General features: G+C 45.8%; 1 protein-coding gene across 1 annotated transcript in view; it reads right to left on the bottom strand.

The window, feature by feature from the left end:
• Positions 1 to 18,428, bottom strand: part of LOC143981581 (V-set domain containing T-cell activation inhibitor 1-like) — a 129,940-nt gene that overhangs the window by 80,320 nt on the left and 31,192 nt on the right. The gene's annotated exons all lie outside the window — the stretch shown is intronic.

The following is an 18,428-nucleotide window of genomic DNA, read 5'->3' as shown; positions in this document are numbered from 1 at the left end:
TGGTTACTGTCTGTGCCCTGACCGCAGTATACACCACTATATTCACCTCACCTATATAGCTAGTGATCTAGCTTTAATAATAGAGCTTGCAGTCAGTAGTGTTAGTGCGTGCTGTCTGCGTGCTCTGTACCCAGTACATACCACTATATACACCTACAAAGCTGTTCTCTATTTGGGCCCAATTGCCATCTGCAGGAGTTATTGGAAGTTGTGTGTGCTTCCAGCACAGCACAGTATACATCTGTGTATACCCCTTTATCTCTGCTGTTTTCTGGTTATTGTCTGCGTGCCCTGACCGCAGTATACACCGTGATATTCACCTCACCTATATAGCTAGTGGTCCATCTTTAACAATAGCGCTTGCAGTCAGTAGTGTCACTCAGGAGATAGTGCGTGCTGTCTGCGTGCTCTGTACCCAGTACATACCGCTATAATCCACCTACATAGCTGTTCTCTATTTGGGCCCAATTGCCATCTGCAGGAGTTATTGGAAGTTGTGTGTACTTCCAGCACAGCACAGTATACATCTGTATATACCCCTTTAACTCTGCTGTTCTATAAAAAAGGCATCTGCAGGAGTTAGTGGGTGTTGTGTGCCTACAGCACAATATAAACTACCCAACTACTGTTTTACCCAACTCCCTTCAGGCCATTACCATGTCTGGAAGGCCAGCAAGGAGAGGCAGACAGGCGCGAGCCGATAAAAGAGGGCAAGCAGACTCTGTGTCTAGAGACAACAGTGCTGGTCGTGGACGCGGTGCATTGTCATCAGCACGTGGCCATGGGACATGCTTGTCCTTCTTTTCTGCAGCTGGACATGTTGAACCGCAACATGCCAACGACTTGGTAGAGTGGATGACCAAGCCCTCTTCATCCTCCTCATCCTCTCTCACCCAGTCTCAGGGTAGTAGCAAAGCAGCTGCCAACGCATCGTCTTCCCTCCTCTCAATGTCATCATCAGTGACTCCTTCCCTAGACCCACCACGTCCTCCTGAGGAGTCTCCTGAACCCTTTGAGCACAGTGTTGGGTACATGCTCCAGGAGGATGCCCAGTGTTTGGTGGGCTCTGATGATGACACTCAGCTAGAGGAAGGCAGTAGCGTGAGCGCAGAGAGAGGGGATGCTCAAGAAGGACAGCAATCTGGCAGTCATGTTCCACAAGCTGCAGCATACTGCCAGGTTTGCTACAGCGATGAAGAGGGAGGGGATGATGAGGGCACTGACTCCACGTGGATGCCTGGAAGGAGGGAGGAGGAGGAGGAGGAGGAGGAGGAGGAGGAGGCACATGTCCAACGAGGCAGGATGCCCTCCGGGGGCCAGCTTAGGGGCAGCACACCGACTGAATCACACCGCAGAGCTCCGCCTGCGCAGAGCGCTTCCTCTGCACGTTATGCTAAAAGTTCTTTGGTGTGGGCCTTTTTTGAGACGAGTGCATCAGATCGCACCGCTGCTATTTGCAACATATGTCTCAAGCGTATCTCACGTGGCCAAAACATCAGCCGCTTGGGCACCACATGCTTGACCAGACATATGTTGACCTGCCATGCAGCTCGTTGGCAAGCGTACCTCAAAGACCCACACCAAAGAACAAAGCGGACCTCTCCTTGCTCCTCATCAGCTGGCATCTCCAACCCCACTAGACCTTCAGTCCTCTCTGAAACCTGCTCTGAGAGGAATGAAGGTGTAGAATTAGGTGTGTCACAGCCAAGTGCTTCCGGGAACTCTGCTAGTGGTACATCCACGTCCGATTATAGCAGGCAAATGTCCCTGCCCCAGCTGCTGGACCGGCGGAAGAAATTTACTCCCAGCCATCCACATGCCCAGCGGTTGAATGCTAGCTTGGCTAAATTGCTAGCACTTCAACTGCTGCCTTTTCAGTTGGTAGACTCGGCCCCCTTCCGTGAGTTTGTACAATGTGCGGTTCCTCAGTGGCAGGTCCCCAAACGCCACTTTTTCTCACGGAAGGCGATTCCGGCTCTCTACCGGCATGTGGAAGGCAATGTCCTTGCCTCGCTGGACAGGGCGGTCAGCGGTAAGGTGCATATTACCGCTGACTCATGGTCCAGCAGGCATGGACAGGGACGTTACCTGTCTTTCACGGCCCATTGGGTCACTCTTCTGGCTGCTGGGAAGGATGCAGGACAAGGTGCAGTAGTGTTGGAGGTTGTTCCGCCACCACGCCTCCAAAATGCTACTATTGGTTGTGACACACCTCTCTCCTCCACCCCCTCCTCTTCTTCTTCCTCCATGGCCTCTTCCAGTGCTCTGTCCTCAGAACCAGCGGTGCTCCGTAGGCGTTCCAGGGGCTACGCAAGTACGCAGGCAAAACGATGCCATGCCGTGCTTGCGCTGGTTTGTTTGGGGGACAGGAGCCACACTGGGGCGGATGTTTTGTCAGCTCTGCAGGGGCAGGCCGAGAGGTGGTTGACGCCACGCCAGCTTAAGCCAGGAATGGTGGTTTGCGACAATGGCACCAACCTCCTCTCCGCCCTCCGACAGGGACAACTGACCCATGTGCCCTGTGTAGCTCACGTCCTTAACCTGGTGGTGCAGCGGTTCTTGGGCAGGTACCCCGGCTTACATGATGTCCTGAAGCAGGCCAGGAAAGTCTGTGTGCATTTCCGCCGATCATTTAATGCCTGTGCTCGGCTGGCTGAGCTCCAAAAGGAGTTGAACCTGCCCAAGAACCGCCTTATATGTGACATGCCCACCAGATGGAACTCAACATTGGCCATGCTGCAGCGGCTGCACACGCAGCAGAGGGCCATCAATGAGTACCTGTGCGACTACGGCACCAGGACAGGGTCAGGGGAGCTTGGTTTTTTCTCACCACGCCAGTGGGGCATGATCAGGGATGCATGCACTGTCCTGTCACCGTTTGAGGAGGCCACAAGGATGGTGAGCAGTGACAGTGCATGCATCAGTGACACTGTACCTCTTGTCCACCTCTTGGAGCATACGCTGCATGGAATAATGGACAGGGCACTTGAGGCAGAACAGAGGCAGGAAGAGGAGGACTTCCTTACCTCTCAAGGCCCCCTTTATCCAGACAGTGTTCCTGCTGTGCCACCCATCACACAGGAAGAGGGTGAGGAGGAGGAAGAGGAGGAGGAGGATGATTGTGTCAGCATGGAGGTGGAGGCTGGCACTCAGCATCAGCATCAGCAGCAGCAGTCTTATACTGATGATTTACAGTCCCAAGAAACACGTGGACTTGTACGTGGCTGGGAGGAGGTAGCTGCGGATCATGTTGTCCTTAGTGACCCAGAGGACTCCGGACCGAATGCCTCAGCTAACCTACGCTGCATGGCCTCCCTGATCCTGCAAAGCCTGCGGAAGGATCCTCGTATTCTTCGGATCAAGGAGAGGGACCATTACTGGCTGGCCACTCTCCTTGATCCACGGTACAAGGGTAAGGTTGCCGACCTTATCTTGCCATCGCAGAGGGAGCAGAGGATGAGACATCTCCGGGAGGCCTTGCAGAAAGCTCTGTGCAACGCGTTCCCAGAGACTGGGAGGTCACAAACTCCTGGTCCTGGACAACGTGTTGCTGAGGCATCAGTCAGAAGGAGCGGTGGAGAAGGTGGCCGTCTGACTGATGCTTTCAGACAATTTTTTAGTCCGCAGCCCCAAGGTATGATTGGTTCCAGCACCCATCGCCAGCGTCTAATTTACATGGTGCAGGAATACCTAGGGGCAAGGTCAGACTTGGACACCTTTCCCACTGAAAATCCTCTGGCTTATTGGGTCTTGAGGATGGATCACTGGCCAGAGCTTGCACAGTATGCAATTGAGCTACTGGGAGGGCTACCCATGCCATTTTTCTGAATGATTTTCAACCATATTGCAGGAACCAGATATAACATTAAAACCGCAAGCAGTTTTAAATGATGTTATTTCCGTTTAATGTCATTTTGTGCAGGGACTGTTCTAAACACGGGAAACACGTGGCACTTCACATGCATACTACAGACACCCCCCAGGCACCATATTTAAAGGAATATTTCACTTTTTTTTTCCACTTTAATCGTCATTAAAATCAGTGCTCCCGCCAAAACAGACATTTTTAAAACTTTTTTTTGCATTGACCCATGTCCCCTGAGGCAGGAGTCAGGTCCCCAAACCCTTTTTAGGACAATATCTTGCATATTAGCCGTTAAAATTAGCACTTTCCATTTCGAACGTTCGAGTCCCATAGACTTCAATGGGGTTCTAACGTTCGTTACGAACGCGGGGTCCGTTCGAGAGTTCTGGTGCGAACCGAACCGGGGGGTGTTCGGCTCATCCCTAGTAATGATAGAGTATAATACAAGGTAACAGTAGAGTATAATACAAGATAATGATAAAGTATAATACAAAGTAACGATATAGTATAATACAAGGTAATGATAGAGTATAATACAAGGTATTTCCTATTAATGAGCATTAGTCCAAAGCAGTCACTTCTATGAGGCGGAGTGATCTCCACCCGACAGGAGCTTTCTAGTCCCGCCCAGCGTGATGTCATTCACAGAAGGTGGGATGAAAAAGGCAGAGGAGAGTGAGCTCTGCTGCCGAGACCTGCAAGGAGCCAGTGAAGACCCGAGCAACGGTGCAAGTGAGTTTGCAGAGGCTGAAGACCTGTTGTGTCAGTATCCTAGTTGTGTGAACTGCCTGAAATGATTAACACTTTGGGGGGGTGGGGGCGCATTCATTTGTAATTCTATTAGTAATACGCAGCATGGAGGGGGTTAATGTACTGCCACTGGCCACTGATGCATTAGTGACCAGTGGCAGTTAATTAACCCCCTCTGTGCTGCATTAGTGGCACCAGTGTCAGGGTTTATTGCAGCATGAAGGGGTTAATAAACCCTGACACTGGTGCCACTAATGCAGCACAGAGGGGGTTAATTAACTGCCACTGGTCACTAATAAGGATGAGACAAAACACCCCCCTGTTCGGTTCGCAACAGAACCTGCGAACAGACCTAAACTTCGTGTGAACTTTAGAACCCTATTAAAGTCTATGGGACTCGAACGTTCAAAATCTAAAGTGCTAATTTTAAAGGCTAATATGAAAGTTACTGTCCTAAAAAGTGTTTGGGGACCCGAGTCCTGCCCCAGGGGACATGGATCAATGCAAAAAAAGGTTTTAAAAATGGCAGTTTTTTCAGGAGCACTGATTTTAATAATGCTTAAAGTGAAACAATAAAAGTGTTATATTCCTTTAAATTTCATACCTGGGGGGTGTCTATAGTATGCCTGTGAAGGGGTGCATGTTTCCCGTGCTTAGAACTGACAAAGTGTCATTTCTGCAGGAAAAAAAGTAATTTAAATTCACTCGCGGCTATAATGAATTGTCGGCTCCCCGTAATACAGAGAACACTCATTGATGATAAAAAAAAAAGTGTGGGGTTCCCCCAAATTCAATTACCAGGCCCTTCAGGTCTGGTATGGATATTAAGGGGAACCCCGCATCCAATTAAAAAAAAATGACGTGGGGTTCCCCCTAAATATCCATACCAGACCCTTCAGGTTTGGTATGGATTTTAAGGGGAACTCCATGCCAAATTTTAAAAAAATGGCGTGGAGTTCCCCCTAAAAATCCATACCAGACCCTTTATCCAAGCACGCAACCTGGTAGGCCACAGGAAAAGAGGGGGGGGGACAAGAGAGCGGCCCCTCCCTGAACCATAACAGGCCATATGCCCTCAACATTGGGAGGATGCTTTGGGGGTCTGTGACCCCTCAAAGCACCTTGTCCCCATGTTGATGAGGACAAGGGCCTCATCCCCACAACCCTGGCTGGTGGTTGTGGGGGTCTGCGGGCGGGGGGCTTATCAGAATCTGGAAGCCCCCTTTAACAAGGGAACCCCCAGATCCCACCCCCCTTGTTTGAAATGGTAAGGGGGTACAAAAGTACCCCTACCATTTCACAAAGAATGTGTAAAAGAATGTTGAAAAAGTCCTTTATTAAAAATAAAAATAAAAAGATTCCAGCTGTGGTAATCCACTCTTGCTATCCAGAGACAGATGATCAGCTCTCCGGGGTCCAGCGATGGCTGATCTGATCCAGCGACGGGTGATCTCTCCTCCAGCGCAGCGCAGCACAGTCCATCCATCCTTCCTCTGTCTCCACTGGCGGAGACACTGCTGGGATCCCGGCAGCCTGACATTTCTTATATGAGGAGGGTGGGGCTACATGTCACTTGACCCCACCCCCCTCTGACGCAAGTAGGAAAGCCTGGCTTCCCCAATGACGTGTGGGTAACCCCACCCCCTCTGATGTAATGCAGGTTTCCGTTACATCAGAGGGGGGCAGGGTCACCCACACGTCATTGGGGAAGCCAGGCTCAGTACCTGGAATTCTCTGTTTCCTTGGCAGTACTGGAAAAGCGTGAATTCGTTGGTGTCCTTGACAACCCAGCAACCAGGCACTTCTTGGGATGCCAGCTTGTTGGCCCTCCTCCGAATAGAGTCCTCCCTCAATCGCTTGCATAAGCTGCGGTGCCCCTCCAAGTTGAGAGCACACCCGGACGTCTTGAATCCTCCCTCAGTTACTGTGCCTTGGACCAGCCGGTTCCGAGACTCGGGAACAGATGGATTCTTACCCCAGACCATGTGGGTCTAATGGGGCTAGTCACATGTTGCAGGGCGACATACGCTCCCGTGACCCCTCAAGGGGCTACCCCGGTCCAGCTCCAGGAACAGGCCACTATGGCCTCACGATGGAACTTTCAACATGGGACTGCAAAATCTTAAGTACCCTTCCCCAGACTCCTCAGCTGGGCCAGACGCACCCACTGATTCCATTTGAAAGACCAATGTGCAAATACAGCGTGACATCAAATATTGCAACAACCACCATTTTATTCTCTATGGTCTCTACTAAAAAAATATAATGTTGGGGGGGTTCTAAGTAATTTTCTAGCAAAAAAAAATTATTTTAACTTGAAACCAACAAATGTCAGAAAAAGGTTTAGTGGTTAAACTTTCCTCACTTACATAGAAGTGTACATGTAACAATTTCATTGACAAATTGTTACAATGTTCTAGTTAAGTTCACTGATAAAGAATGTTCTAATTCTTGGCAGACTGTCCGGTTTTTCCTCTTCCTTTCTTTGGATGGCTGTGCCTTCAGAAGAGCAGAGAGAATTCTTTGCATAGCAAGAATCATGAAACACTTTTTTCAAGATTGCAAAGGGATAAAAATTGCGATAACGTATTAATCGTGCAGCTCTAATAAATATGAATGGAAATCATGGGGGACAACTTTTCACGTGACTCTGAGTTCCAAAGCTGCACGAAAAGTCACCCAAGTGTGACAGTAACCTAATGAGATTAATTGATAACACCTTTGAACATGGGCGTCCGCAGAACTTTTTTCAGGGAGGGGCATCATTTTAAGGTCACCCATTCTCTGACCCTTTTTCGACAATGACATTATCACAGTCATAGACTGCAGACGTAGTACAGGTGATGGTTAGAGACTGCGGACATGGCCCAAGAGACTGTCAGAGAGACTGCAGACATGGCCCAAGAGACTGTCAGAGACTGCAGACATGGCACAAGAGACTGTCAGAGATGGCATACATGGCTTAAGAGACTGTAAGAGACTGCATACATGTGGGGGGGTGACAGAGAGACACAGGGGTGACAGAGAGAGGGGGGGTGACAGAAAGAGACAGAGGGGGTGACAGAGAGGAGTGTGACAGAGAGAGGGGGGTGAAAAAGACAGAGGGGTGAGAGAGAGAGAGAGGGGGTGACAGAGAGGGGTGATGAGGGTCATCGCTCCTGGTCTGATCCCTGATTCCAGGGGGGGCACTTGCCCCCCCTTGCCCCTACCTGCGGACGCCCATGCCTTTGAATGAGGCTCCATTTGCACTTGTGTGACCTTAAATTTGCACAGCTTTGCCATGACTTGAAGCACTGTCTGTGTAATCCTGTGCTGTATGGACCTCAAATCGCATCAAAGTCAAACCAAGGTAGTGCAGGGACGAATTTGCCCCACTTTCAGGATAAACAAGTGACAATAGGGCCAAATTCAAAGGTGTTATCCTTGAATCTCATTCACACTGCTGCCACCTGAAAGTCGCACTATTTCGCTGCAACTTTGCCTCAACTTCTGGGAATGCCTGTGTAATATTGTACACGCTGTACCTCAAGTAACACCAACGTAGTACATGGACTACTTTGAAGTTGGTACGACTTAAAGTAGCTCAGATATGAATGGTTATCATTGAGAATCATGGGATACAACTTGTCATGCAACTCAGACGTCCAAATTTGCTGGAAAATTCGCCCAACTGTGAAACAAGTCATATAGATTTTAATAGAAAGGAGCTCTCATTTATATTTGCATAGTCCTTACTGATTTACATCAGCAGAACAAATGCAAATGATGTGTGCACATGGGATGGAAGCAAATGTGTGGTGATGCCAAACAAATCAGTGAACCCCACCCACCCCAAATCTAACTACCATGTTGAGTAAGTACATATCCTACACTTACCCGGAAAACGAGCAGCACCTCCTCTTTGCTAAAGGGGGACCTCGCCATGTCCACTTAGATGGAGATCCTGACCAGCCCAGGAACTTCCGGGTGCATACAATGACTGATCTCCGGGTCTGAAGGTGAAACCACGCATATTTGATCGCAACCACGATTAGTATTTTTTATTTTCAGATATGCAAATCTGTGTTTCTACATATGATAAGGTAAACTTAAGGGAGATTGATAAGAAATGGTGTCCCTGGGAGAGCAGCAGGTGAATTACAAAAGGCCCAGTTTGAGCCCTGGTTCACACTGACAGCGGGAGGAAATCGTTCAGCTGAACGAATAGGGAATATCAGACATCTGTGCAGGTTTCTGCACCAATATCAATAAAAAAAAAAAAAAAAAAAAAATCGCACCCCAAAGTCACACAAATTAGAACAGTGCAGTTGCCACTGATTTGACATGTCAAATCTCACCAATGTGAACCAGGGATGACACATTCAAACACTGCCTATCCACCAGCTGAATTCATTACCTGCAATTCTCCACAGCTGTTATATATAAAGATTCCATCTCTCACTTACTTGCAGGTGTGCTGAAGCCTAGGTTTACATTGGAGTGATTTGTCATGCAATTGCATGACAAGTCACAGCCTAGTAGCAGCAATGGCACTGTTCCAATCGATGCGACACCGATTTCTATTGAAGTCACACCTGAAATCAGCAAAAGTAGTGCAGGAACTACTTTAGCAAAATCAGTGTCATATCGATTGGAACAGTGCCATTGCATGACAAGTCACAGCCTGCATGACAAGCGATTTGTCATGCAATTGCAATGCAAGTCACAGCCTATTTGCGGCAATGGCACTGTTCCAATCGATGCGACACTGATTTTGCTAAAGTAGTTCCCGCACTACTTTTGCTGATTTCAGGTGTGACTTCAATAGAAATCTGTATGAAGCCACACAGATGTCTATCAAGTAGCACCTGAAATCACGCTGACCTTGCTACTTTGAAATCGGGCTACTTCAAGTGAAGTAGCCCAATATCAAAGTAGCATCAATGTGAACCAGGGCGACACAAACACATATAGAAATAAGATAAAAAGATATTGCACTTCCCCAAAAACAACCCCAAAACTAAAAGAAAAAAGACCCACCAACAAGCTCAATAACGTACTTTTGTCAGCAGAAACAAAATTATGTACATTTACTAGCGTAAAAAAAAAAAAAAAAAAAAAATCTACAGGATATATGGTGCTACAATTAAAAATGTGATTTTAAGGGCCCTGCTCATAGGAGCTTACAATCTAAAATGCGTCTAAACCTTAGAGTGGACACAGCTTTACTTTCAGTGTATAACGGGCAACACATCACATTTTTATCTGCAAGATTATAGAAACATACTTAACAGTCTTTATTCTTACAAAGCATTCCAACAGAATATTAAAAAAGCCACTTATTCAAAACAGAACACCCACCACCGCCCCACAATCCATACATACATTGGTGACCGTGTTCTGCTGGACGCTGCATTTCTGTATACATGATTAAGCAATGAGATCAAAGAGTAGAAGGTCAGCACACGCTACCAAACCATGTTTGCATGGTCAGGCAGGAACAACACACACACACAACATTGACAGAATGGCCACAGAAAGCCACTTTTGATGGAAAAAAAATGCACAAGAATTTCAACAAACAGCCCTAGTTGGGCATTTGTCAATCTGCACAACATCTTTCCCACACCACCCTTCACAGCAAAAAAACAAAACAAAAAAAACCTGACCTTCTCAGGCCAAAGGAACCCCCCCTACTGCAGCCCTTTATATAAGAGAAGTTGTATTGTTAGCACACTGACATACGCACAATAGAAGTGCACACCCACCAGTATCTTTCAATCTGTACGTTCATGTATGTCTAAAGTGATTGCACCTGATGGGCAGGAACACAGAATACTATTTGCACCTGTGTTAGCCCTTGGCTAAATACTATTTGCACCTGTGTTAGCCCTTGGCTATGTGCATCAAATCTCCAACTACAGTCCAAAGATCGAAGTGTATTTGCATCCACAAAGCAACAGCTTGCTAAGCATATGTACCTGTGCAGTGTAAACCCTACAATTCTAAATGTCCATGTCCCTAGGCATGATTAATGCTAACAAACATTGGGGGTTATTTACGAAAGGCAAATCCACTTTGCACTACAAGTGCACTTGGAAATGCAGTGGAAAATAAAAAAAAAACTGCATTTTAGCTTGCACATGATTGGATGATAAAATCAGCAGAGCTTCCCGTCATTTGAGATCTTCCCCTCAGATCTACAGTGACTGCACTTTCAAGTGCACTTTGTAGTGCAAAGTGTATTTTCCTTTGGTAAATAACCCCCATTAACATCAGTCCCTGGCTGCAATGAGCTTCCAATCTAAAGTCCAAAATTAACTTTCTTACATTAGAGACTATTTCGACAGGAGCCAAATAAAAAGCCGGCCTGTCTTTGGATTGTAGTGAGAAACCCACAACGGGAGAACATATAAACTTCAAACACAAGCATTAGCATGTTGGGGAACTGAACCAGCAACCCCAGTGCTGCTAGACTGAATTACTACCCACTAAGCCAGCAGGCAGCTTCACACATGTTGTCTGCATCTCTGTGGTGTGAACCAGCCCTAAGCCCATAGCCATGGTCGGTGTCACAAGCAATATACAATATATTGGCCTAAGTATTGGGACACCTGCCTTTAAATGCACATGAACTGTAATGGCATCCCAGTCTTAGTCCGTAAGGGTTCAAAATTCATTTGGCCCACCCTTTGCAGCTACAACAGCTTCAACTCTTCTGGGAATGCCTTCCACAAGGTTTAGGAGTGTGCCTTTGGCAATGTTTGACTATTCTTCCAAGTGCATTTTTGAGGTCAGGCACTGATGTTGGATGAGAAGGCCTGGCTTACAGTCTCCACTCTAATTCACCCTCAAGGTGTTCTGTTGTGTTGAGGTCAGGACTCTGTCCAGGCCAGTCAAGTTCCTCCACCCCAAACTCGATCATCCATGTCTTTATGGACCTTGCTTTGTGCACTGGTCCAAATCATTTGGTGGAGGGGGGGGGGGGGGATTATGGTGTGGGGTTGCTTTTCAGGCCCCTTAGTTCCAGTCAAGGTAACTCTTAAGGCGTCATCATACCAAGACATTTTGGACAATTTCATGCTCCCAACTTTGTGCGGACAGTTTGGGGACGGCCCCTTCCTGTTCCCACATGACTGCACAACAGTGCACAAAGCAAGGTCCATAAAGACATGGATGAGCAAGTTTGGGGTAGAGAAATTTGACTGGCCTGGACAGAGTCCTGACCTCAACACAACAGAACACCTTGAGGATGAATTAGAGTGGAGACTGCGTGCCAGGCCTTCTCCATCAGTGCCTGACCTCACAAATGCACTTCTAGAAGAATGATCAAACATTCCCATAGACACACTAAACCTTGTGGACGGCCTTCCCAGAAGTTGTTATAGCTGCAAAGGGTGGGCCAAATCTAATTTTAACCCTACGGACTAAGACTGGGCTGCCATTAAAGTTCATGTGTGCGTAAAGGCAGACATCCCAATGCTTTTGGCTAAGTTTTACAATGGTGATGGAACCCTCCTACACATAAATACCACATTTAGACATAGTTATAGGACCTGGGAGATGAGACAACTTCTCTACATGAAGCAGCATGTTGGGGATTTGAACCCAGACACTCAGGGATACTAAGAAGAAGCTCTAACGTCTAAGCCACAGAGCTGCCACATGTGGTAACCTCCTACACATAAATACTCATAAATGCTCATAATAACACATAAATACTGCATTTCTTTGGACAGGTAATGGAATTACATTACTCAGAAGTTATTCTTCTTGATTTATTCTGTGATATTTGGTGGTTCTTTGTGAGTCAATGTAGAATAGTGATATTACCCTCACATTTTTGGGAATTACATTTTGAGTTCTGATGTTGGTATACATATCACATTTTTGGGCTCAAATTATGAATATTTGGAAATAATAAAAAGCACAAAAAAAAAAAATGTGATTCATTTTAAATTTGTATCAGCAATGGTATTGTTTGTGCTTTATAAAGACACCGGTGTGAGTTTTGGGTAAAGATTGTTGTGAGATGGAGAGTAACACGTGAAAGTGACAGAGAAAAATATATTTTATCAAAGCATCAAAACAGTCCACATTCTAATATTCTTAAAAACAAAATATTTCATATAGTGGCAACAATGTTGCATAGGAAATTTTATTTCAGAGAAAGATACATTTTCTCAACATTAAAATGTTTTTTTTTTTTTTTGTGAAAGTTACAATTGTCCTATTAGAATCAATGGCTAAAACTTGCATTGGACTATCATAGAGCAGATTTCACTTCCAAAAAATGCTCTCTAATTAGCGATCATTTCGGTATTTACTACAGAGCCGGTGTTCTGCCGCATAGTGTCCGGCCATCGAATAGTGTCCGCTCTGTACTGCGCATGTACAGTACGGAGCAGACGAAGCTTCGGAAAATCTCTGAAGCTGAACGGCGCCTGCGCCGTGAGTGGAGGTGGTAGCCCCACCATCCAAGCGGACATAGGGTTGTGAATATTAGAGGGCCACTTGCGGGCGAGCTTTGCTCCCCACGCTTCGGGCTCGGCTCTTTTTTGTTCCTACTCTATGTCCACTTGGATAGTGGGGATAGAACCTGGACTCACGGCGCAGGCGCCGTTCATCCTCGGCAATTTTCGGAATCTGTGTTGCTGTGTACTGCGCATGCGCAGTACGCAGCGGACACTATCCGATGGGGGACGTTATTTGACAAGACACCAGGTAAAAAAAAAAAGGCACTGGAGTTAAAATGAGAGCTATTTGCAGGTCTGAGCATGCTCAGTTGTGTTGGCACCTAGTTGTCCAAAAGGGGGAATTTCTCACTTCTCAGACTTTTAAAGAGTGTAGAAATCACTTTTTTTTAGGCAATTCTATCATGTTCTAAACATCATTTCCATGTGCAATTCTCCAGGTTTTAGCAGAGTAAGGGTTTGGGCGCTATTTGGTTTTTGGGGAACTATCGTAAATTCGATTTTGGGAGTATTTTCTCACCAGCACTATAGTGAATACTTTTTTAGCCGCGAATTTGCAGCAATTAGCGCTAATTGCCGCAAATCGGCGTGCATTAGTGCCGCTGTGCTATAGTAAATGACCCCCACTGTGTTCATTTAGAAAAAGAAGGGGGGTTTAAAACTACATTTACCAGTCCCTTTTGCCAGCCTCCATCCTAAAGATCCCCTATAGCAATCGGCGGGAGAGAAGCTAGCAGCGCTGTGGGGGAAGGGCACACAGTTGTTTTCTATCGTTTTTTATTATTTTCCCCATTATGAGCGTGAATGGGGCCTCATGTCTAAGTTTTGCCTAAGGCTCCCAAAGCCTAGAGCTGCCTCTGCCTGTATGTCAATATGAAGATCAAGGTTTGACAATGTGACCTCAACGCTGATATCTCTGTTATGTTGATTTACTGAAAAAACAATAAAAATTTAAATAAGATAATAGAGGAAAGATCGGGGATCCTGTGTACATGTAATGATAAGATAACATAGAGGAGAGATCGGGGATCCCATGTAAATGTACTGATAAGATAGAGGAGAGATCGGGGATCCTGTGTACATGTACTGATAACAGAGGAGAGATCGGGGATCCTGTGTACATGTACTGATAACAGAGGAGAGATCGGAGATCCTGTGTACATGTACTGATAACAGAGGAGAGATCGGGGATCCTGTGTACATGTACTGATAACAGAGGAGAGATCAGGGATCCCATGTAAATGTACTGATAAGATAGAGGAGAGATCGGGGATCCCATGTAAATGTACTGATAAGATAGAGGAGAGATCGGGGATCCTGTGTACATGTACTGATAACAGAGGAGAGATCGGGGATCCTGTGTACATGTACTGATAACAGAGGAGAGATCGGGGATCCTGTGTACATGTACTGATAACAGAGGAGAGATCGGGGATCCTGTGTACATGTACTGATAACAGAGGAGAGATCGGGGATCCTGTGTACATGTACTGATAACAGAGGAGAGATCGGGGATCCTGTGTACATGTACTGATAACAGAGGAGAGATCGGGGATCCTGTGTACATGTACTGATAACAGAGGAGAGATCGGGGATCCTGTGTACATGTACTGATAACAGAGGAGAGATCGGGGATCCTGTGTACATGTACTGATAACAGAGGAGAGATCAGGGATCCTGTGTACATGTACTGATAACAGAGGAGAGATCGGGGATCCTGTGTACATGTACTGATAACAGAGGAGAGATCAGGGATCCTGTGTACATGTACTGATAACAGAGGAGAGATTGGAGATCCTGTGTACATGTACTGATAACAGAGGAGAGATCAGGGATCCTGTGTACATGTACTGATAACAGAGGAGAGATCGGAGATCCTGTGTACATGTACTGATAACAGAGGAGAGATCAGGGATCCTGTGTACATGTACTGATAACAGAGGAGAAATCGGGGATCCTGTGTACATGTACTGATAAGATAACACAGAAGAGAGATCGGGGATCCTGTGTACATGTACTGATAAGATAGAGGAGAGATCGGGGATCCTGTGTACATGTACTGATAAGATAACACAGAGAGATCAGGGATCCTGTGTACATGTACTGATAACAGAGGAGAGATCGGGGATCCTGTGTACATGTACTGATAACAGAGGAGAGATCGGGGATCCTGTGTACATGTACTGATAAGATAACACAGAAGAGAGATCGGGGATCCTGTGTACATGTACTGATAAGATAACACAGAGAGATCAGGGATCCCGTGTACATGTACTGATAACAGAGGGGAGATCGGTGATCCCGTGTACATGTACTGATAACAGAGGAGAGATCGGGGATCCTGTGTACATGTACTGATAACAGAGGAGAGATCGGTGATCCCGTGTACATGTACTGATAACAGAGGAGAGATCGGGGATCCTGTGTACATGTACTGATAACAGAGGAGAGATCGGGGATCCTGTGTACATGTACTGATAACAGAGGAGAGATCGGGGATCCTGTGTACATGTACTGATAACAGAGGAGAGATCGGGGATCCTGTGTACATGTACTGATAACAGAGGAGAGATCGGGGATCCTGTGTACATGTACTGATAACAGAGGAGAGATCGGGGATCCTGTGTACATGTACTGATAAGTAGGGATGAGCTTTGAGTTCAAGTCGAACTCATGTTCGACTCGAACATTGCCTGTTCGCCTGTTCAGTGAACAATTTGGGCTGTTCGCAGCAAATTCGAAAAGCCGGAACACCCTGTACAAGTCTATGGGAGAAATCTAAAGTGCTCATTTTAAAGACTAATATGCAAGTTACTGTCCTAAAAAGTGTTTGGGGACCCGGGTCCTGCCCCAGGGGACATGGATCAATGCAAAAAAAAGTTTTAAAAACTGCAGTTTTTTCAGGAGCAGTGATTTTAATAATGATTAAAGTGGAACAATAAAAGTGTAATATTCCTTTAAATGTGGTACCTGGGGGGTGTCTATAGTATGCCTGTGAAGGGGCGCATGTTTCTGGTGCTTAGAACTGTCCCTGCACAAAGTGTCATTTGTGCAGGAAAAAAAAAAAAAAGTCTTTTAAAATCACTTGTGGCTATATTGTCGGCTCCCGTAATACAGAGAACACTCAATGAGTGTTCTCTGTATTAGCCGACAATTCATTCATTCATTGATAAAAAAAAAAAAAAAAGCACCTAAATTCAATTACCAGGCCCTTCAGGTCTGGTATGGATATTAAGGGGAACCCCGTGTCAAATTTAAAAAAAAATTTACGTGGGGGTCCCCCTAAATATCCATACTACCGTAGACCCTTTATCCGAGCACGCAACCTGGCAGGCCACAGGAAAAGAGGGGGGGACGAGAGAGCGCCCCCCTCCTGAACCATACCAGGCCACATACCCTCAACATTGGGAGGATGCTTTGGGGGTCTGTGACCCCTCAAAGCACCTTGTCCCCATGTTGATGTGGACAAGGGCCTCATCCCCACAACCCTGAGCGGTGGTTGTGGGGGTCTGCGGGCGGGGGCTTATCAGAATCTGGAAGCCCCCTTTAACAAGGGGACCCCCAGATCCTGGCCCCCCCTGTTTGAAATGGTAAGGGGGTACATAAGTTGTTGTGTTATTTTGGCATTTTATGGCCTTCGAAACTGTGATAGGTAGTGAGGAGTGAAATCAAAAATTTGCACCCTTAGAAATCCTGAAGGCAGTGATTGGTTTTCGGGGTGCCGTACACGGCTAGACTCCCAAAAAGTCCCACATATGTGGTATCCCCGTACTCGGGAGAAGCAGCAGAATATATTTTGGGGTGCAATTCCACATATAACTATGGCATGTGTGAGCAATATATCATTTAGTGACAACTTTTTGCAAACTTTTTTTTTTTTTGTGTCATTATACAATCATTTGGGACAAAAAAAAAAAAAATATTCAATGGGCTCAACATGCCTCTCAACAATTTCCTTGGGGTGTCTACTTTCCAAAATGGGGTCATTTGGGGGGGTTTGTACTGCCCTGCCATTTTAGCACCTCAAGAAATGAGATAGGCAGTCATAAATTAAAAGCTGTGTAAATTCCAGAAAATATAGTCTAGTTTGAAGACGCTATAACTTTTGCGCAAACCAATAAATATACGCTTATTGACATTTTTTTTTACTAAAGACACGTGGCTGAATACATTTTGCCCTAAATGAATGACTAAAATTGAGGTTATTCAATTTTTCTTATAACAAAAAGTAGAAAATATAATTTTTTCTCAAAATTTTCGGTCTTTTTCCATTTATATTGCAAAAAATAAAAATCGCAGAGGCAATCAAATACCATCAAAAGAAAGCTCTATTTGTGGGAAGAAAAGGATGCAAATTTCGTTTGGGTACAACAGCGCACGATGATGTATGTTGACAGAATGGCACGGGCAGGCATATTGGCGTACATGTACGTCCAATCTTCAATGCCGCCCTGCCATCGGGAGCGCGCCGCCGGCGGCACGCTTCTGCGCTGGTCGGGACCCCCGTGAGTCCGGTCGCGGGACCCGCGGACTCGATCGCTGCGGGCATCCCCGCGATCGTCTCACGGGACGGCTGAATGGAGGAAATGCCGTGTAAACAGCATTTCTCCATTCTGCCTAGCAACTAGTGACGCTGATCTCTGCTCCATGTGATTGGAGCAGAGATCAGTGTTCACTAAATTAAAGCCCAACCCCCCCCCCCACAGTTAGTAACACACCCCTAGGAACACTTAACCCCTACACTGCCACCCACTGGTTAACCCTTTCACTGCCAGTGTCATTTACACAGGAATCACTGAATTTATATAGCAGTGATTACTGTAAAAATGTGTCAAAAATGTCCGATGGGTCCCCCACAATGTCGCAGTCACAATAAAAATCGGTGATCGCCGCCATTACTAGTAAAAAAAAAAAAAAAAAAATTATTAATTATAATGCTATAAAACTATCCCTATTTTGTAGACGCTATAACTTTTGCGCAAACCAATCAATAATCGCTTATTGCGATTATTTTTACCAAAAATATGTAGAAGAAAACGTATCGGCCTAAACTGAGGGAAAAAAATGTTTTTTTATATATTTTTGGGGGATATTTATTATAACAAAAAGTAAAAAATAATGCGTTTTTTTTCAAAATTGCCGCTCTATTTTTGTTTATAGCGCAAAAAATAAAAACCGCAGAGGTGATCAAATACCACCAAAAGAAAGCTCTATTTGTGGGAAAAAAAAGGACGTCAATTTTGTTTGGGAGCCACGTCGCACGACCACGCAATTGTCAGTTAAAGCGGAAAAAAAAAAAAGTGGGAGTAAATAAAGTATAGCTACAATGATGTGAAGATTAATAAGAGACAGCGATGAAC

The sequence above is a fragment of the Lithobates pipiens genome, unplaced genomic scaffold (genome assembly GCF_037356315.1).
Source record: "Lithobates pipiens isolate NorthernLeopardFrog02 unplaced genomic scaffold, aLitPip1_a1.2 Scaffold_16, whole genome shotgun sequence".
NCBI lineage: Eukaryota > Metazoa > Chordata > Amphibia > Anura > Ranidae > Lithobates > Lithobates pipiens.
Note: the sequence above shows the minus strand (reverse complement) of the source record. Positions and strands in the feature narration are given on the sequence as shown.